Source organism: Pseudophryne corroboree, chromosome 1 (assembly GCF_028390025.1).
Source record: "Pseudophryne corroboree isolate aPseCor3 chromosome 1, aPseCor3.hap2, whole genome shotgun sequence".
Taxonomy (NCBI): domain Eukaryota; kingdom Metazoa; phylum Chordata; class Amphibia; order Anura; family Myobatrachidae; genus Pseudophryne; species Pseudophryne corroboree.
The window spans coordinates 911,216,723-911,236,992 of NC_086444.1; positions in this window are offsets into that span (position 1 = coordinate 911,216,723).

Here is a 20,270-nt window from a genome sequence, read left to right on the forward strand (position 1 = left end):
GTAGACATTGGAAATTCCTAAAAAAGACCCCATTTTGGGGAACGAATTACCTGCCAAACCTGTATTTATTTACAGGAAATCACGTTCACTCAAGGACAAATTGGTACACAGTTCCATCGAACCAGTGAAAAGAAGCAGTATAAGAACCAAAGGCTTTCATCGTTGCGCTATGTGCAACATGTGTAGGGCAACAACAGGTACAAGTAAAATAAAAGACTTTGAGGTAAATAAAAACAAACACACCATACATGAGTTTATAACATGTAACTCAAAGAACGTGGTTTATGCAATAGAATGCAAATGTGGGCTTGTATATGTGGGTAAAACCACTCGCAATCTGAAAGTGCGACTTTCTGAACACTTATATAACATCAAAAAAGGTTTGGAATCTCACTCCCTTTCGGCCCATTTCAAGAAGGTGCATGGTTGCAATCCAAATGGGATAAAATCTTTTTGGGGAATCCAATCAATAAATCCAACTTGGCGCAATAAGGATATTGATGTATCTCTCGCAAAATCTGAAATGCGCTGGATATACAAACTAGGTACATTGGCACCAGCTGGTTTGAATAGTGACTTCGAACTTAAATGGTTCCTAAAATACTGATATATCCCTTAATATTCTGAGGAGCCTTTTTCTATCTTCCTGTTGCCTGTATGTTATGAAATTGCCATGTACTAGAGGGACCTATGTATCTCTTGCAATCTTTCTTACACTATATGTTTTTATGTTTATGTTTTATGTTGGACATGTCTATATGGACTCACTCATTATGATCTGGATGAATGTAAACAATCTGAAAGAAGACATTATCCATTGGGACAAAAATTGCTGAAATACAGGACAACTTCCTGTTGCTGGAACGCAAACAGGAAGTCCGGGAGGTATCTGTGGAACGCAACAGACGTCACTTCCGGTGACACAGTTCCGCTCTCTGGCGTCCGAACTGGTCTCTTCTCAGTTGGAACGCAAACAGGAAGTGTAAATGGATGCTGTGGAACGCATTGTGCGTCACTTCCGGTGACGCACTTCCGCTTTTGGCGTCCGGAGCAGCGCCGTTTCACAGCTGTTTCTGATCATGGATATTGTGGTAAGTATATAAGGTGGGATAGGTGCCCCTTTTGCCCTATGCTTCTGAGGAAGGATTGTATAATCCGAAAACGCGTTCAAGCAGGACAAAGGGGACTTTGTAACAACTGGACCTTGCAGCCACAGCGTATCCTGGAGTCTCTCCACTGATTTTCCCAGCACTGGGTGATACATCTGATCTTGCGAGGAGCTCCAAAAACATCAGGACTAGCGTGACTGTTGGGGGATCCAATACCAGGGAACTGGTGATATATGTTTTTATGTTATTTTTTATTTGTATACGGAACATTATCGTGCTGATCGTATGAGGATGATAAAGACCTGATTGATGTTCGTGATAACCCTATAAGGGTGATATGCATTGATTCGTCTGTATCTATGTGAGTGGGACTAATAAAGCAAATCTCCCTCTCTATGGTGCCATCTTTTATCTGCACTATTGGTTTTTCCTTTAATTTTAGGACTAATGATCCATATTGTGATGGATTTTTGATCTGATTTAAGAGTGAGATTCACTGCCAGTTACCATTGTGTAAGCCATTTTATGAATTCTTAAACAGGAGCGCCACGTGTGGCCAATTTTATTCTATTTACTGTTGCACTTAGGGGTTTGGTGAAAGCTCTTTTTTTTTGTGTTCAAACAGGCTGCTACTGTTTCTTTGCAAGCGCTTTGGAGAATATTTTGTATTTATTGTATAGACTGGATGATAATGAGATGAAATCAATATATATATATATATATATATATATATATATAATATCACTAGTACTGCAGCCGGACAGGTATATATATTTATTATGTAATGACTGATGACGGACCTGCTGGACACAGTCAGCTCAGCAGCACCGCAGACTGCTACAGTAAGCTACTATAGTAGTATGTATAAAGAAGAAAGAAAAAAAAAAAAACCACGGGTAGGTGGTATACAATATTATATATATATTATATACAATTATATATATATATATATATATATATATTAAACTGGTGGTGACTGGTGGTCAGGTCACTGGTCACACTATCAGCAACTTGCAAGTAGTACTCCTAAGCAGACAATCACAATATATATTATACTGGTGGTCAGTGTGGTCACAATGGCAGTGTGGCACTCTGGCAGCAAAAGTGTGCACTGTACGTTATATGTACTCCTGAGTCCTGCTCTCAGACTCTAACTGCTCCCCACTGTCAGTGTCTCCCCCACAAGTCAGATAATATACAGTCACACTATCTATCACTTCAGCAAGTAACTAGTACTCCTCCTAATGCTCCCCAAAATTACTACTGTGTCTCTCTCTACTGTCTCACTCTCTTCTCTTTAAACGGAGAGGACGCCAGCCACGTCCTCTCCCTATGAATCTCAATGCACGTGTGAAAATGGCGGCGACGCGCGGCTCCTTATATAGAATCCGAGTCTCGCGATAGAATCCGAGCCTCGCGAGAATCCGACAGCGGGATGATGACGTTCGGGCGCGCTCGGGTTAACCGAGCAAGGCGGGAAGATCCGAGTCGCTCGGCCCCGTGTAAAAAAACATGAAGTTCGGGCGGGTTCGGATTCCGAGGAACCGAACCCGCTCATCCCTACATTGGTGTAGTATGGTTAATGGCCTTATGTGTAAGTAAAAGTATTTTATATTGAATACGGTAGAATACAGGTAACCAATGGAGGGACTGAGAGTGGATCTGCAGACGATGAACATCTAGCAAGGAAGATTAGCCTCGCAGCTGCATTCAGAATGGATTGTAGTGGTCAGAGTCTCTTTTTGGTAAGGCCAGTAAGAAGACTATTGCAATAATCAATGCGGGAGATAATGAGAGCATGGATTAGAGTTTTTGCAGTGTCTTGTGTAAGGTATGGTCGTATTTTGGATATGTTTTTTTAGATGCATGTAACATGATTTTGAGACAGATTTAATGTGGGGAGCAAAGGACAGTTCTGAGTCAAGTATGACACCTAGGCAGCGAGCTTGTGGGGTAGGATTGATTGTTGAGTTCTCAACAGTGATATCAGGTTGGTTACTACTATTGGTTGGTGGAAATATAAGTAGCTCTGTTTTGGAAATATTAAGTTTGAGGTGGCGAGATGACATCCAAGATGAAACAGCAGAAAGGCATTCAGTGACCCTGACCAATACAGATGGTGACAAATCTGGGTAGGATAGGTAGATTTGAGTATCATCTGCGTACAGATGATACTTAATACTGAAATCCAAAAGAGCTGATTAGTTTCCCAAGAGATGAGGTATAGATTGAGAAAAGCAGAGGACTTAAGACCTAGCCTTGTGGTACTCCAACTAGAAGAGGTAGCGAAGAATAGGTGGATTCAGAGAAGCGAACACTGAAGGAGTGATTAGATAGGTAGGCTAGGAACCAAGAGAGGACTGTGTCTTTAAGACCTAGGGATTGTAGTGTTTGTATGCGAAGAAAATGGTCAACAGTGTCAAAAGCAGCAGAGAGATCTAGAAGAATAAGAAATGAGTAATGGACTTTGCGATGACTAGATCATTCACTACTTTAGTCAGTGTGGTCTCTGTGAAGTGCTGGGAACGAAAGCCGACTGAAGTGGGTCAAATAAATTGTGTGATTTAAGAAAGTGTGTGAGGCGAGTGTAGGCAAGTCTCTCAAGTAGCTTGGAGAGGCATGGGAGCTGAGAGATGGGACGGTAGTTTGAGTGTGTGAGGGTCAGAATTTTGTTTTTTCAGAATCGAAGTAATCAGTGCATGCTTGAACAGTGAAGGAAAGATACCAGTAGAGAGAGAGAGAGATTACAGATGTTCGTTAAGGTTGGGATGAGCACAGGAGACTTACTCACTTGTGAGGGTATAGGTTCAAGAGGAGAGGTAGTAGAGTAGCAGGCTGAGAAGAGTGTTGACATTTCATCTACACTTGTGGGATCAAATGAGGAGAGAGTGCCAGAGGGTTCAGGTAGAGAATTGAGCAGGTCACTGGCTAAGGAAGAGCATACCATTTCTCTCGGATCTCATCATTCTTGTCCTTGAAGTAGGAAGCAAGATTTTGCGCCTTGATAGTGGCTGGTGGGTTGGGCGAGGGAGCGATCAGAAGTGATTTAAATGTATTAAAAAGTTGTTTGGGGTTAGAGGCTTGAGCAGAGATGATAGTTTGGAAATATGTTTGTTTGGCAGAATCCAGGGCAGTACAATAAGAGTGGTAGACAGTCTTATATGTGAGAAAGTCGCTAGGAATACAATATTTACACCACTGATGTTCAGCTTTGCGTTAGAGTTTTTGTAGGTGTCTTGTCTTGTTAATTTAGAGTGCCACGGTTGACATCTCGACCTACGTGGAGTGTGATGGGTAGCTGGAGCCACTTGGTCAAGGGCCATTTCTAGAGTCTGGTTCAGGTGTGATACAGCAGTCTCAGGAGAAGTAAATGCATAAATAGGTGAGAGCAGTTGTTGCAGAGAGGTGGACAGTACTTGAAAATTAATTATGTTAATATTTCTGCGAGTTTGAGGAGGTTTAGAGGACTTCAATGACTCTGAGTTTGAAGTAATGGTGGAGAGCATGCAGGTGATAAGGTTGTGATCTGAAAGAGGGAAAGGGGTGTTAGTGAATTCAGAAACTGAGCATAGTCTGGTGAATACTAGATCAAGACAGTGGCCCTCCTGATGAGTAGAGGAGTCAGTCCATTGGGAGAGGCCAAGAGAGGAGGTTAGGGAGAGTAGTTTGGAGGCACGAGCAGCAGATTTTGGACTATCAATAGCAATATTGAAATCACCCATGATGACGGTGGAGGTGTCAGAGGATAGGAAGTGAGGGAGCCAGGCAGAAAAATCTTTGAGAAATTGTTTGGGTTGCCCAGGTGGGTGATAAATAGCTGCAACACGCAGAGAGAAAGGAGTGTAAATCCTGATGGAATGTACTTCAAATTATGTGAATGTGAGTGATGGTACTTGTGGTAGAACTGTGTATGTGAAAGATTGGGAAAGTAATAATCCAACCCCACCTCCTTTACTGTTATCAGGCTTGGAGATGTATGTGAAGTTGAGACCAAAATGTGACAGTGCTGCAGGGGAGGCCATGTCTGATTGTGTTAGCCATGTTTCTGTTATAGCAAGCAGATTGAAGTTGTTAGATATGAAGAGGGTGGTACCACAAATAAGGTAACAAGACCTCTCACATGTGTTATGTTCTCTGTTTCATTCTAAAATTTCCCACCAGGCCAGAGCAGGTAAACCACTACTTCCTCTCACTGTCATTAGACTGTGCCTCATATCAGCCATACTGTCCCACCAACAGTTGTAAGATGGTGTGTCTGGCTGAAACATGGTTAAACAATGAGGTGCATAGTGTGATCACATTTTTACACACAAAAAAAACAAACATCTTTTTAATTCTAAGAGGCTTTTACTAGCCAGTCTATCCCAATCCATTAAAACTAGAGATGAGCGGGTTCGGTTTTACTCAGATTTACTCGAATCTCCTTATTGGTTATCGGATGTCACGTGTTTTGGTTAGCCAATAAGAAAAATCCAGAAAATAAGAAATGGCGATAATTCTGGCGTAAAGAACTGAGTAAATCTGAACCCGCTCATCTCTAATTAAAACTATTTTTTTTGCAAGGGAATTTCTTTTGTCCAATCAATAATGTACAACTATCTCAACAGAACATCAGTTCTCTCTTCCACTCTTCAGAAGATCGATATTATTTTCACAATCTGTATTAAATACAAAGATGCTGATCCCATATTGAACCAATGAATTGACACGGGACCTCTGATTGGCCATCCCTACAGTGGAAATATACTGTATAAATTACAATCATGACAGATGATTTGGATAAATCCATACTGCTAACAGCAAATTACCTTTTTTTATATATACAGTATGCTTTACATTATCTAAAAGTATGAAGTTTTATCCAGCATCATCTACACTCACCTCTAAGGGAGGAATAAAAGTAGACACGGGGTTGGCCACACAGGAAAAGCTCCGGATTTCACGCCTGGAGCTATTCAATTAAACTTAGGAGTTTGTGGGGGTTAATAATTGGTGTTTTCGTAAAGAAACAGAATTGCATAGGCCGAACGCTGCTCCTTACATTTTTTTGTGTCGTTTTTAATTCCGTCCTTTTTTAAATGTTCTTATTTATGTAATGTATCTGTACATGTACTGGGAATAAGAATGAAGGTGTGTTAGGAGACATATTCCTGCCAGCAGATTTTAAACACTCATAAAACACATTTATTTATTTGACACAGATGGGATCTAGAGCAGTTTGTAGCTATGGAACTCATAGATGGAAAGAGAGCCACAGCAAAAGCAGCTGGGAATGGTAGTAAAAGTCTGCAATCCAGGCTTTCTGCTCCTGCCCGCTGTGCAGATGCCACTGGCAGGAGGGTCATTGCTTACAGTTTTGCCCTTCGTAGTGAACTTTGCTTGTCAGGAGCTCACTTGGCAGATATAATCTGTAATGAATGACAGAATGACTCTGTAGTGCAGTCACTGTGCCATTACTTTCAGTGAGGAGGCCCTAATGTATGATGAATGATGCATGTAAGGAAATATCCATGTAAGTACAAAAATGTGTCAAATTAAAATGAAAAAGTAAGAATTAAAAGAAACTTCCACAGACATAATGTTGCGCTATGACTGTAAATTTAGATGACGGAATAGTCCATCAGCCTACACTTTGAACTCACCATAGGGAGTGGTTATATTGGATGGTTTGCATGACCTTAACTTATACGGTGTCCCAGAGCTGGTGCGTGAAGGGATCTAGGGAAAAGGATTCTAATTCTATCCTGCCAAACATAAAATTTCTATAGACTAAATTTGGCCATGTCAATTACTCTAATCAAGAAGAAAATTTACCAAATGAATGGAAGATCGGGCGCTTATCGGTGCTGTGTTTCTAATGCTGCTGCTATAATATTTGGGGATAGTTACACCCCAACCACACATCAGAAAAATACAAGAGAAAGATGGCAGCGCTAAATGGATTATTGTGAGCAATTAATGATGCGAAGGATTGAGTGATAAACTAGTTATACAATTTAATAAAAATATTAATAGTAACAACGGCCTTTAAGTAAAAAATGGATACATATCCATGGAACAATTAAAAACAATTCATGTGGGTCAAATGAAATGATTGACTGCCTAGCACATTAACATCCGTTCCTGATGTAGAAACCTGGAAATTTAGCAGATGGAGACAGACTGACAGCGCAGTCACACCAATACACTTTACCCAGAACCGCTAGAGGTGTAGTCCCTTTAAGAACGTCACTGATGTCTTAGCTTCCAATCAGCCAGATTCGGGATCCTCATTTAGTACGGTGTCCTCTTTGTAAAGATGGGGTAGATGGTGCTCCTTAATCAGGAAATAGTTGTCTCGATTGAACTGCAGATGATAAAGTCCAGTGTTTGGTCCGGATATAGTGCGGCAGTCAAAATTGGCGTAATAGTTGACCCAAGTAGCCTCCTCCTAACGCGTTTCACTGCAAGGCACTGCAGCTTTATCAAAGGTCTTTGATAAAGCTGCAGTGCCTTGCAGCGAAACGCGTTAGGAGGAGGCTACTTGGGTCAACTATTACGCCAATTTTGACTGCCGCACTATATCCGGACCAAACACTGGACTTTATCATCTGCAGTTCAATCGAGACAACTATTTCCTGATTAAGGAGCACCATCTACCCCATCTTTACAAAGAGGACACCGTACTAAATGAGGATCCCGAATCTGGCTGATTGGAAGCTAAGACATCAGTGACGTTCTTAAAGGGACTACACCTCTAGCGGTTCTGGGTAAAGTGTATTGGTGTGACTGCGCTGTCAGTCTGTCTCCATCTGCTAAATTTCCAGGTTTCTACATCAGGAACGGATGTTAATGTGCTAGGCAGTCAATCATTTCATTTGACCCACATGAATTGTTTTTAATTGTTCCATGGATATGTATCCATTTTTTACTTAAAGGCCGTTGTTACTATTAATATTTTTATTAAATTGTATAACTAGTTTATCACTCAATCCTTCGCATCATTAATTGCTCACAATAATCCATTTAGCGCTGCCATCTTTCTCTTGTATTTTTCCAATTACTCTAATCAGTCTGTAAACCTGGAAACAGTGGAGACGGAGGGCCTGAGTGGAAAGCATTGGCAATGTCGGATGCAGTAAAATTATTGTTTTCTTTGTGCGTATTCATCTAATTAACACAGTACACAGACAGCATGCATGCAGAGTCGGAGATGTGATTGAGGCGTATGGTATCAGAAATGTTTTGAAAATGTATTGGGTGATCATAGGTGTTGACAGTGAGGTGGCTTAGCAGATGCATGGAGATGGACCGTCTTATTTGCATGTTATGAGACTGTTGCAGGTGCGTTTCAAATAGTATTTGTGTACAGAGGTGCAGAATCATTCACAAAGAAGGCCATATTCACACAATCTGCTTGGGCTGTAGGGCAGGTGTAAGTTTCTATGGTACTACCATCAAGGTTGTTTTTTAATACACACCAAGTGGCATTTCAGGGTATATGGAATGAAAGCGGATGTACACCTGTAAACTAGGAACGTAAATGAGGAATATAAGGAATACTTGATAGAATAGAACAGCACTGACATTTTTCATTTTGTCACAACTTACATGATCATATACAATACTTTTATCTGCAGATATTCCCAGATGCTATTTTGTGTTGTAAATGAGTTTAAACCATTCTATTCTATACTACAATAGCAGCTTCAGTTATTAATGAAAATATATATATACACATACATTTTATCTACTATATACTGTACTGCATGTTGTAACCACTGGGAAGGGGGGTTTCTGGGCAACTGGAACCCCCCTTGCTTTTGCTTATAGGGTGGGCATTTGAATGCCCGCCCAGCTGTGACGTAGACCCCGCAGCGAGGGTACAGGCGGTCAGTAAACCACCTGTACACACTGCCAGATGGCCCGAAATACCCTACTGCCGGTCACATAACCGCATCCCATTCAAATTGTATATTGTATTATGTATATGCTGTATGGAAAATGCCATTTTTAAAACTGTATGCCAAATGACCATTCTTTAATTAACAAGCCAGATTATTATATCTATAGATATATATCTGCACCTGCAGTGCAACATGGTTTTGCCCAGTTCTTTGTAAATAAAGCAAAAAACAAACACGAATCAAGCCCTGAGTTCCTGAAAAGTAAACTGATTTATTTATTGTTAGGGTATATTATACTGTATATGTAAAACATTATTCATTGCATTAATCTTTTTGAGAAGCTGTTATTGTGACTGCTAGTATCTGAAATTAGCCTGGTCCTTTTGAATAAAATAAGTTTTGTTTGAAACAAAAAATAAGAATTTACTCACCGGTAATTCTATTTCTCGTAGTCCGTAGTGGATGCTGGGTACTCCGTAAGGACCATGGGGTATAGACGGGCTCCGCAGGAGACTGGGCACTCTAAAAAGAAAGATTAGGTACTATATCTGGTGTGCACTGGCTCCTCCCTCTATGCCCCTCCTCCAGACCTCAGTTAGGGAAACTGTGGCCCTCATTCCGAGTTGTTCGCTCGCAAGGCGATTTTAGCAGAGTTACACACGCTAAGCCGCCGCCTACTGGGAGTGAATCTTAGCTTCTTAAAATTGCGAACGATGTATTCGCAATATTGCGATTACAAACTACTTAGCAGTTTCAGAGTAGCTTCAGACTTACTCGGCATCTGCGATCAGTTCAGTGCTTGTCGTTCCTGGTTTGACGTCACAAACACACCCAGCGTTTGCACAGACACTCCCCCGTTTCTCCAGCCACTCCCGCGTTTTTTCCGGAAACGGTAGCGTTTTTATCCACACGCCTATAAAACGACGTGTTTCCGCCCAGTAACACCCATTTCCTGTCAATCACACTACGATCGCCGGAGCGAAGAAAAAGCCGTGAGTAAAAATACTATCTTCATAGCAAAATTACTTGGCGCAGTCGCAGTGCGAACATTGCGCATGCGTACTAAGCAGAAAAACGCTGCGATGCAAAGATTATTTCCGAGCGAACGACTCGGAATGAGGGCCTGTGCCCGGAAGAGCTGACATTACTAGGAAAGGATTTGGAATCCAGGGTAAGACTCATACCAGCCACACCAATCACACTGTACAACTCGTGATAACTATACCCAGTTAACAGTATGAACAATAACTGAGCCTCTCTCAACAGATGGCTCATACAATAACCCTTTAGTTAAGCAATAACTATATACATGTATTGCAGAGAGTCCGCACTTGGGACGGGCTCCCAGCATCCACTACGGACTAAGAGAAATAGAATTACCGGTGAGTAAATTCTTATTTTCTCTGTCGTCATAGTGGATGCTGGGTACTCTGTAAGGACCATGGGGATTATACCAAAGCTCCCAAACGGGCGGGAGAGTGCGGATGACTCTGCAGCACCGAATGAGCAAACTCAAGGTCCTCCTCAGCCAGGGTATCAAACTTGTAGAATTTTGCAAAAGTGTTTGAACCCGACCAAGTAGCAGCTCGGCAAAGTTGTAAAGCCGAGACCCCTCGGGCAGCCGCCAAGAAGAGCCCACCTTCCTCGTGGAATGGGCTTTTACTGATTTAGGATGTGGCAGTCCAGCCGCAGAATGTGCAAGCTGAATGGTGCTACAGATCCAGCGAGCAATAGTCTGCTTTGAAGCAGGAGCACCCAGCTTGTTGGGTGCATGCAGGATAAATAGCGAGACAGTTTTTCTGACTCTAGCCGTCCTGGAAACATAAAGTTTCAGGGCCCGGACTACGTCCAGCAACTTGGAATCCTCCAAGTCCCTAGTAGCCGCAGGCACCACAATAGGTTGGTTCAAATGAAACGATGATACCACCTTAGGGAGAAATTGGGGACGAGTCCTCCATTCTGCCCTTTCCATATGGAAGATCAGATATGGGCTTTTACATGACAAAGCCGCCAATTCTGACACACGCCGAGTCCAAGCTAAGGCCAAAAGCATGACCACTTTCCACGTGAGATATTTTAGCTCCACGGTCTTAAGTGGCTCAAACCAGTGGGATTTTAGGAATCCAACACACGTTAAGATCCCAAGGTGCCACTTGAGGCACAAAAGGGGCTGAATATGCAGCACCCCTGTAACAACGTCCGAACTTCAGGCAGTGAAGCCAGTTCTTTTTGAGAGAAAAAGGGATAGGGACGAAATCTTGGCCTTTATGGATCCTAATTTTAGGCCCATAGTCACTCCTGACTGTAGGAAGTGCAGGAATCGACCCCCCTGGAATTCCTCTGTAGGGCCTTCCCGGCCACACACCAAGCAACCTATTTTCGCCATATACAGTGAAAAAGTCTTGCTGTCACGTCTTTCCTAGCCTTTATCAGCGTAGGAATAACTGCATTCCGCTAGGATCCGGCGTTCAACCGCCATGCCGTCCAACGCAGCCGCGGTAAGTCTTGGATCAGACAGGGTCCCTGTTGCAACATGTCCTGACTGAGAGGCAGAGGCCATGGGTCCTCTGAGAGCATTTCTTGCAGTTCCGGGTACCGAGTCCTTCTTGGCCAATCCGGAGCAAAGAATATTGTTCACACTCCTCCGTTTATTACAATTCTCAGCCCTTGGGTCTGAGAGGAAGAGGAGGGAATATATAGACCGACTGGAACACCCACGGTGTTACTAGTGCGACCACAGCTATCGCCTGAGAGTCCCTTGACCCAGCGTAAAACCTTTTTTATATTTTTATTGAGGTGGGACGCCATGTAGTCCACCTGAGGCAGTTTCCATCAATTTGCAAAACTGCGTGAAGACTTCCTGATGAAGTCACCACTTTCCCGGGTGGGGGTCGTGTCCACTCCCGGAATGAACACTGCTGACAGTGCGCTTACTTGATTCTCCGCCCAGCGAAGAATTCTGGTGGCTTCTACCCTCGCCACCCTGCTCCTTGTGCCGCCCTGGCGGTTTACATGAGCCCCTGCGGTCTGACTGGATCAGAACCGGTTGGTCACGAAGCAGGAACTCCGCTTGACTTAGGGCATTGTATATGGCCCTTAGTTCCAGGATATTGATGTGAAGGCAAGTCTGTTGGCTTGACCACAAACCTTGGAATTTTCTTCCCTGTGTAACTGCCCCCCACCCTCGGAGGCTTGCATCCGTGGTCACCAGGACCCAGTCCTGAATGCCGAATCTGCGGCCCTCGAGAAGGTGAGCACTCCGCAGCCACCACAGGAGAGACACCCTGGCCCTGGGGGATAGGGTGATTAACCGATGCATCTGAAGATGTGATCCGGACCACTTATCCAGTAAGTTCCATTGTCCTTGCATGGAACCAGCCGAAGGGGATGGCCTCGCATGATGCCATCATTCTTCCCAGGACTCGAGTGCAGTGATGCACTGACACCTGTTTTGGTTTTCAATGGATTCCTGACCAGTGTCATGAGCTCCTGAGCTCTCTCTATCGGGAGATAAACCCTCTTCTGGTCTGTGTATAGGATCATGCCTAGGCGAGGCAGATGAGCTGTAGGAACCAACTGCGACTTTGGAATATATAGAATCCAGTCGTGTTGCCGTTTCACTTCCAGAGAAGGTGATACGCTGTCCAGCAACTGCTCTCTTGATCTCGCTTTTATGAGGAGATCATCCAAGTATGTGATAATAGTGACACCTTGCTTCCGCAGGAGCACCATCATATCCGCCATTACCATGGTGAAATTGGTAATGACAATCCCGTACCGCAATTCTGAGGTACGCCTGATGAGGTGGATAAATGGGGACACGAAGGTATGCATCCCTTATGTCCCGATTCATTTCAGGCATGCAATGACCGCTCTTAGCGATTCCATCTTGAACCTGAACCTTTTCAGGTTTTAATTCAATATGGGTCTAACCGAATCGTCTGGTTTCGGGATTATAACATGGTCGAATAATAACACCCTCTTGTTGAAGGAGGGGACCCTTGACCACCACCTGTTGAAGATACAATTTACGAATTGCAGTTAACACTGGCTCCCTCTCTTGGGGGGAAGCCCGCCGGGTCCTCGGTGAGGGGGCATCTTCTCACAGTCTAGCCTGTATCCCTGCGATACAATTTCTATTGCCCAGGGATCTAACAGGGAGTGAACCCACTTGTGGCTGAACTTACGAAGGCGTGTCCCCACCGGGCCTAGCTCCGCCTGTGGAGCCCCAGCGACATGCGGTGGATTTTTGTAGAGGCCGGGGAGGACTTCTGTTCCTGGGGACTCGCTGTGTTGTACAGCTTCTTTCCTCTGCCCCCGGCTCTGACAAGAAAGGACGCACCTCAGACTTTCTTGTTTCTTTATCCGAAAAGCTGCATTTAATAATGTCATGCTTTCCTAGGCTGTGCAGGAATATAAGGCAAAATATCATAATTACCAGCTATAACTGTGGAAACCAGGCCCGAGAACCTTTCTCCACACAATCCTCAGCCTTCCATATGCCTCTTAAGTCGGCATCATCTGTCCAATGTATATTCTACAGGACACGTCAAGCAGAAATCGACATAGCTTTTGTCTCTAGGACCCAGTATACTCATGTCCCTTTGGGCATGCTTTATAATTATATATCTATCACTTAAGACAGCATCTTAAAATATTTATATGCATACTAGGGTCTCAATCTCTGCTGATAAGGTACCTGTCCACGCTTCCACAGCGCTATAAACCCATGCCAACACAATCGCCTGTCTGGGTAGTATACTAGAATGTGCACGCTATCTGCAGGATCCCTGAGAATAGCTAGTGCAAACAGGACACCCAAGGGGAAAATTCTCAACACATCCTGGCCCTAGTGGGGAAAGGATACAGCCTGAGAATTCTCTTGTGGGAAGCTGCCGTCTCTTGTCTGGAGATTCCCGCTCTTTTTCCTCATGAGAGGAGGGAAATTTACCTCAGCATTCTTCCCCTTAACATGTGTACTCTCGTGTCAGGGACAGATGAGTCATCAGTGATATGCAAATCATCTTTTATTCCAATAATCATATATTGAATATCTTTTAGCCCTCTTGGCTGTAACTTTGCATTATTGTAGTCGACAGTGGAGTTAAACTCCGTGTCGATACTTTGTTATTTTGGATAGTGAACATAGAGAGACTCTGAAGGACTCTGTGACATAGGGACAGACCAGGGTAGATTTCCTTTCTGTTCCCTAACCTTTTGTGCAATAATTTTACCTCAGCACTTACACATATCCAAACAGGTGTCGGCGTTGTTGACGGAGACACCCTCCCACACACTTATCCGCTCTATCACCTCCTTAGAGGAGCCTTTTACCTCAGACATGTCGACACACGCGTACCGACACACCACACACACAGGGGATGCTCTATTTGAAGACAGTTCCCCCACCCGGCCCTTTGGAGAGACAGAGAGAGAGTATGCCAGCACACACCACAGCGCTATATAATACAGGGATGTACACTATACTGAGTGATTTTTCCCCTATAGCAGCTTATATACACAGTTTTGCGCCTAAATTTATGTGCCCCCCTCTCTTTTTTACCCTTTGTGTACCAGGATACTGCAGGGGAGAGCCTAGGGAGCTTCCTTCCAGCTGAGCTGTGAAGAGAAAATGGCGCCGGTGTGCTGAGGAAGAAGGCCCGGCCCCCTCAGCGGCGGGCTTCTGTCCTTTTATGTACTTTAATGGCGGGGGTTAATGCACATATACAGTTTATCAGACTGTATTATGTGCTTTTCGCCAAGTAAGGTAATCTAATTGCTGCCCAGGGCGCCCCCCCACCAGCGCCCTGCACCCATCAGTGACCGGAGTGTGTGGTGTGCTAAGGGAGCAATGGCGCACAGCTGCAGTGCTGTGCGCTACCTTAATGAAGACCGGAGTCTTCAGCCGCCGATTTTCAACTTCTCTTCGTTCTTCTGGCTCTGCAAGGACTGGGCCTGTGTTCGATCCCTCTGGAGCTAATGGTGTCCAGTAGCCTTAGAAGCCCAAGCTAGCTGCAAGCAGGTAGGTTCGCTTCTCTCCCCTCAGTCCCACGTAGCAGTGAGTCTGTTGCCAGCAGATCTCACTGAAAATAAAAAACCTAACAAATACTTTCTTTTCTAGGAAGCTCAGGAGAGCCCCTAGGGTGCATCCAGCTCTGGCCGGGCACAGATACTAACTGAGGTCTGGAGGAGGGGCATAGAGGGAGGAGCCAGTGCACACCAGATATAGTACCTAATCTTTCTTTTAAGAGTGCCCAGTCTCCTGCGGAGCCCGTCTATACCCCATGGTCCTTACGGAGTACCCAGCATCCACTAGGACGTCAGAGAAAATACCATTAATTGCATCTGGAATACACGTCTTTACTTCTCTGGGGTTCCAAGAGGATAAAGAGAACTGAAACAGTGCTGAACATTCCATCCCTACCTTTGTAAGATACAAGAACACTCAAGCACACTCTTATATCACCTAAAGTGGTATCACACATGTACCATTCAACATGTTTAATTGAAAACATTACTTATTCAGATATGCGGCATTATGTAAAATAGTATTTACTATGCATTGGTTATATTATCATTTAAAATCTGCTAACGGTGCCAAATGGATTTGAAGCACCTATCCTGCTGCAGGTGGGACAAGAAGCTGGGATCAACAAGCTGCATATTCAAAGCACTGCAAAGATCACTAAGATGTGTGTGTCATGATCTACCATGTTATCTGATCCCAAAATATGGTATTGTTCAAATGGGTTAGGTTTGTGTGATGGGCAGGTAGGAGACCACTGGTCACCATACTGATGCCGGGATCCCAGCTGTCAGATGGCCGGCAGGGGTGGGGGAGGGCGAGCCCCATGAAGCACCTTGCGGGCACGCTGTGCTCTCCGTGCAGTGGGCTCGGTAGCTCACTCAGCTTGCCACAGGTTCTATTCCCACTATATGGGGTGTCGTGGACACCCACAAGTAGGACTAATCCCTGTTGGTCGGCATGCAGACCGGCGGGATATTCAGTGTTAAGGGATACCAGTGTCAGTATTGTGACCAGCAGTCTCCCAACCGCCGGTCACATAACCGCATTCCATTCAAATTGTATATTGTATCATGTATATGCTGTATGGAAAATGGCATTTTTAAAACTGTATGCCAAATGACCATTCTTTAATTAACAAGCCAGATTATTGAACTGAGTCAGGGGACATTTGAGATTTCCTATTTCTCCTCTGCTAGGTTGTAAACAGTGAATGTTTATTGTACATAGCAGGGGCCAGGTGTGAGCTACAAAGGACTTTGTAGCTTGTATGCAGACTTCGTAGTAGTGTATATTGCTAAATCCAGGATATTAGGCTTAAAACAGAATAAAGCAAGTAATAATTGACTCTGCTGATCTGGCATGGAAACTCTAGATTATGAACACACAAAAGACCTTCAGATGCATGATCCACAAACAAACCCTTCTGGCATTAAAAAGCTTAAATCCCAAGGGTTGGTGGATGAGTTTGACAAGGAGCAATGCTGGAAAGATAAAAATGTGTATCTATAGCTGATCCATTGTCATTTTCTAAGGTAGCCATATGGGCAGTATGTCCAACTTATATCAGGCGCGACCTTACATTGTTCAATTCTGAAAGATGACTTGAACTATGTTTTATTCTTTTTTTAGTTTTCTCTGAAATTGTCTGTAATCTGTGTGTACTTTTAAATAATCATATACTTTTTGTAATTATGTTTTTGTAACTGTAAGCTCTGAAGTTATTGTTGAAATTAAAACCTAATTTTTAGCTCTGATCTTCTGTGTCCTTAGACCTACGGCCCTGTGTGGATTATGTTACCTGTTTTGTAAAATATAAATAAATTTGTATGTAGGTAGAAGCTAAGGCTACCTAGTGTCGTAACACTTAATTCCTCTTGCTGGAGGCAATTACTATGTCTGAAGTAACCATACGTATCTGGAAAATCGGCTAGCCAATTGTGACAAATATGCATTGGTTTTGTCATTTAAAATCTGCTGACAATGCCAAATAGATTTGAAGCACCTATCCTACCACAAGTCTGCTGCAAATAGGATGAGAAACTGAGGTCAACCAGCAGCATATTCAAAGCACTGCACAGATCACTATGATCTGTGCAGGCTTTGTTCTGTTAACATTGTAAAAATGGCAGAATTGTTTTTTTTTTTTTAAATGGCATAAAAACGAAAACGATAACCTGCTCCAGGCCTCTTTGCTTCACCTAGTTTTCAAGTTCAAGTTCAGTTTATTGTCATCAGCCAAAACAAATTGACAGACGAAATTACAATAGTACATAGTATCAAGTAGCAGGCGACACAGTCATAACAAACAGAACATAAAAATAATACGATCATACATTTAGCATCCGTACTGCAGATGGAATAAAACTGATCCTAAAATGACTGGTTTATGCTAACAAAGCACGAAACCTCTTTCGGGATGGAAGTTTAACAAAGAACTCACTGAAGGGATGCTCGCTTTCCGATAAAATACTCCTAGCTTTGCTTAAAACCCTACGCCTATATAACTCATCAAAGCTAGGCAGTGGCATGCCAATGATTTTACTAGCAGTTTTCCCGATTATCTCTAATGCACACCGATCTTTTAAAGTACAACCACCATACCATGTCCCAATACCGTAACTCAGGATGCTCTCTATCGAGCACCTATAAAAATTTAATATGGTCTGCGCACCAACACCTGCTGCCCTTAAACGTCGCAAGAAAAAAAGTCGTTGTTGTGCCTTTATTTTTTTTCTATCAGTTGCAGGTGCGCTGACCATGTCAGACATGACGAAATCTGAATGCCCAAGAAACGGAATGAAGCAACCATTTCAACTGCCTGATCACCAACAAACACTGGCGATTTCTGCAGCTGTCCTCTCCTAAAATCCACAATCAGTTCTTTAGTCTTCCCGCTATTTAAGAATAAATGATTTTCATTACTCCAATCAACTAACTTCGCAACTTCTGTCCTATAAGCTGATTTATCTTCATTAATTAAACCTACTACAGCAATATCATCTGCAAATTTAATCATTTTGACAGATGCATCTGCTGACACACAATCATAAGTGAACGAGTATAGGAAAGGGCTAAGAATACAGCCCCGGGGTACACCTGTGTTTATCAGCACCTCCCTGGACCTAACACTACCCATTTTGACCGTCTGAGGATGATTTGTAAAAAATTCTAAAATCCAGTTACAAGTAAAACTGTCAAGGCCTAACACAGATAATTTGTTCATCAAAGACACTGGAATCACTTTGTTAAAGGCCGAACTAAAATCGACAAATAATATCCTTGCATAGGCATTCCTCTCTTCCAAATGAGACAAAATAGAGTGCAACAATATAATAATCGCATCATATATATTCAATAGGAGCCTTAGCAAACAGCTGGGACTTGTGACAATATAGCAGGGAGACACACAGTGTGGGGTTCCCCTGCCATAGTGGCAATCAGCTCCAAACTGGTCAGCCTAAGGATGGAATCACTTGGGAAGTGGCCAGGGGCTGCTCTAGAGGTGGGGCTGCAGCTCAGTTCAAAATTCAAATAGGGAAGGCACACCAACTGCCAGTGAGTCAGATTGAAATGGCAGTTGGTGACAGTTGGTATGGCTCCCCTATTTGAAATTTTAACTGACCTGCAGCCCCTCATCTGGAGCCACCACTGGAAGTGACACTCTCTGAAAAGAGCCCACAGACTGGGACCAAAGATCATGCAACTGGAACTCCTACTTTTAGCACTGTGCAATGTGGTTGAGTAGGCTCGGTAAGGTTTCACAGGATGGTGGCACCTGTCATTAGTTCTATGAATCTTTTCTACAAAAAATGACCACCTCTACGTGTGCACCTGGTTGCTATTAGTATTCATCATCATCATCATCATCATCAGTGTACACTTGCACCTACCATATACTAGATATCCTCCAAACAGGTGAATTTTCTTACTTACTAATATGTTTAAGTTGCAGTCATGTCACCATGCCTGCACTACACATTGAGCTGTAATGGCACATTCTCACAGACAGTTAGGCCTCTTCTGTAATAATTGCATTTCTCTGACGTCCTAAGTGGATGCTGGGACTCCGTAAGGACCATGGGGAATAGCGGCTCCGCAGGAGACTGGGCACAACTAAAGAAAGCTTTAGGACTACCTGGTGTGCACTGGCTCCTCCCTCTATGACCCTCCTCCAGACCTCAGTTAGAATCTTGTGCCCGGCTGAGCTGGATGCACACTAGGGGCTCTCCTGAGCTCCTAGAAAAAGAAAGTTTAATTTAGGTTTTTTATTTTCAGTGAGATCTGATGGCAACAGACTCACTGCTACGAGGGACTAAGGGGAGAAGAAGCGAACCTACCTGCTTGCAGCTAGCTTGGGCTTCTTAAGCTACTGGACACCATTAGCTCCAGAGGGATCGAACACAGGGCCCGACCTCGATCGTCCGGTCCCGGAGCCGCGCCGCCGTCCCCCTTACAGAGCCAGAAGCAAGAAGATGGTCCTGAAAATCGGCGGCAGAAGACTTCGGTCTTCAACAAGGTAGCGCACAGCACTGCAGCTGTGCGCCATTGCTCCTCATGCACACCTCACACTCCGGTCACTGATGGGTGCAGGGCGCTGGGGGGGGGGGGGGGGGGGCGCCCTGAGCAGCAATATTAACACCTTGGCTGGCAAAAAAATCACAATATATAGTCCTAGAGGCTATATATGTGAAAAATACCCCTGCCAGAGAGCCATAAAAAAGCGTGAGAAGTCCGCCGAAAAAGGGGCGGGGCTATCTCCCTCAGCACACTGGCGCCATTTTTCCCTCACAGCTCCGCTGGAAGGATCGCTCCCAGGCTCTCCCCTGCAGTTTCAAGACTACAAAGGGTAAAAAAGAGAGGGGGGGCACTAAATTTAGGCGCAGCAGTATATATATAAGCAGCTATAAGGGAAAATCACTCAGTTATAGTGTTCATCCCTGTGTTATATAGCGCTCTGGTGTGTGCTGGCATACTCTCTGTCTCCCCAAAGGGCTTTGTGGGGTCCTGTCCTCTGTCAGAGCATTCCCTGTGTGTGTGCGGTGTGTCGGTATGGCTGTGTCGACATGTTTGATGAGGAGGCTTATGTGGAGGCGGAGCAGATGCCGATAAATGTGATGTCACCCCCTGCGGGGCCGACACCTGAGTGGATGGATAGGTGGAAAGTATTAACCGACAGTGTCAACTCCTTACATAAAAGGCTGGATGACGTAACAGCTGTGGGACAGCCGGCTTCTCAGCCCGTGCCTG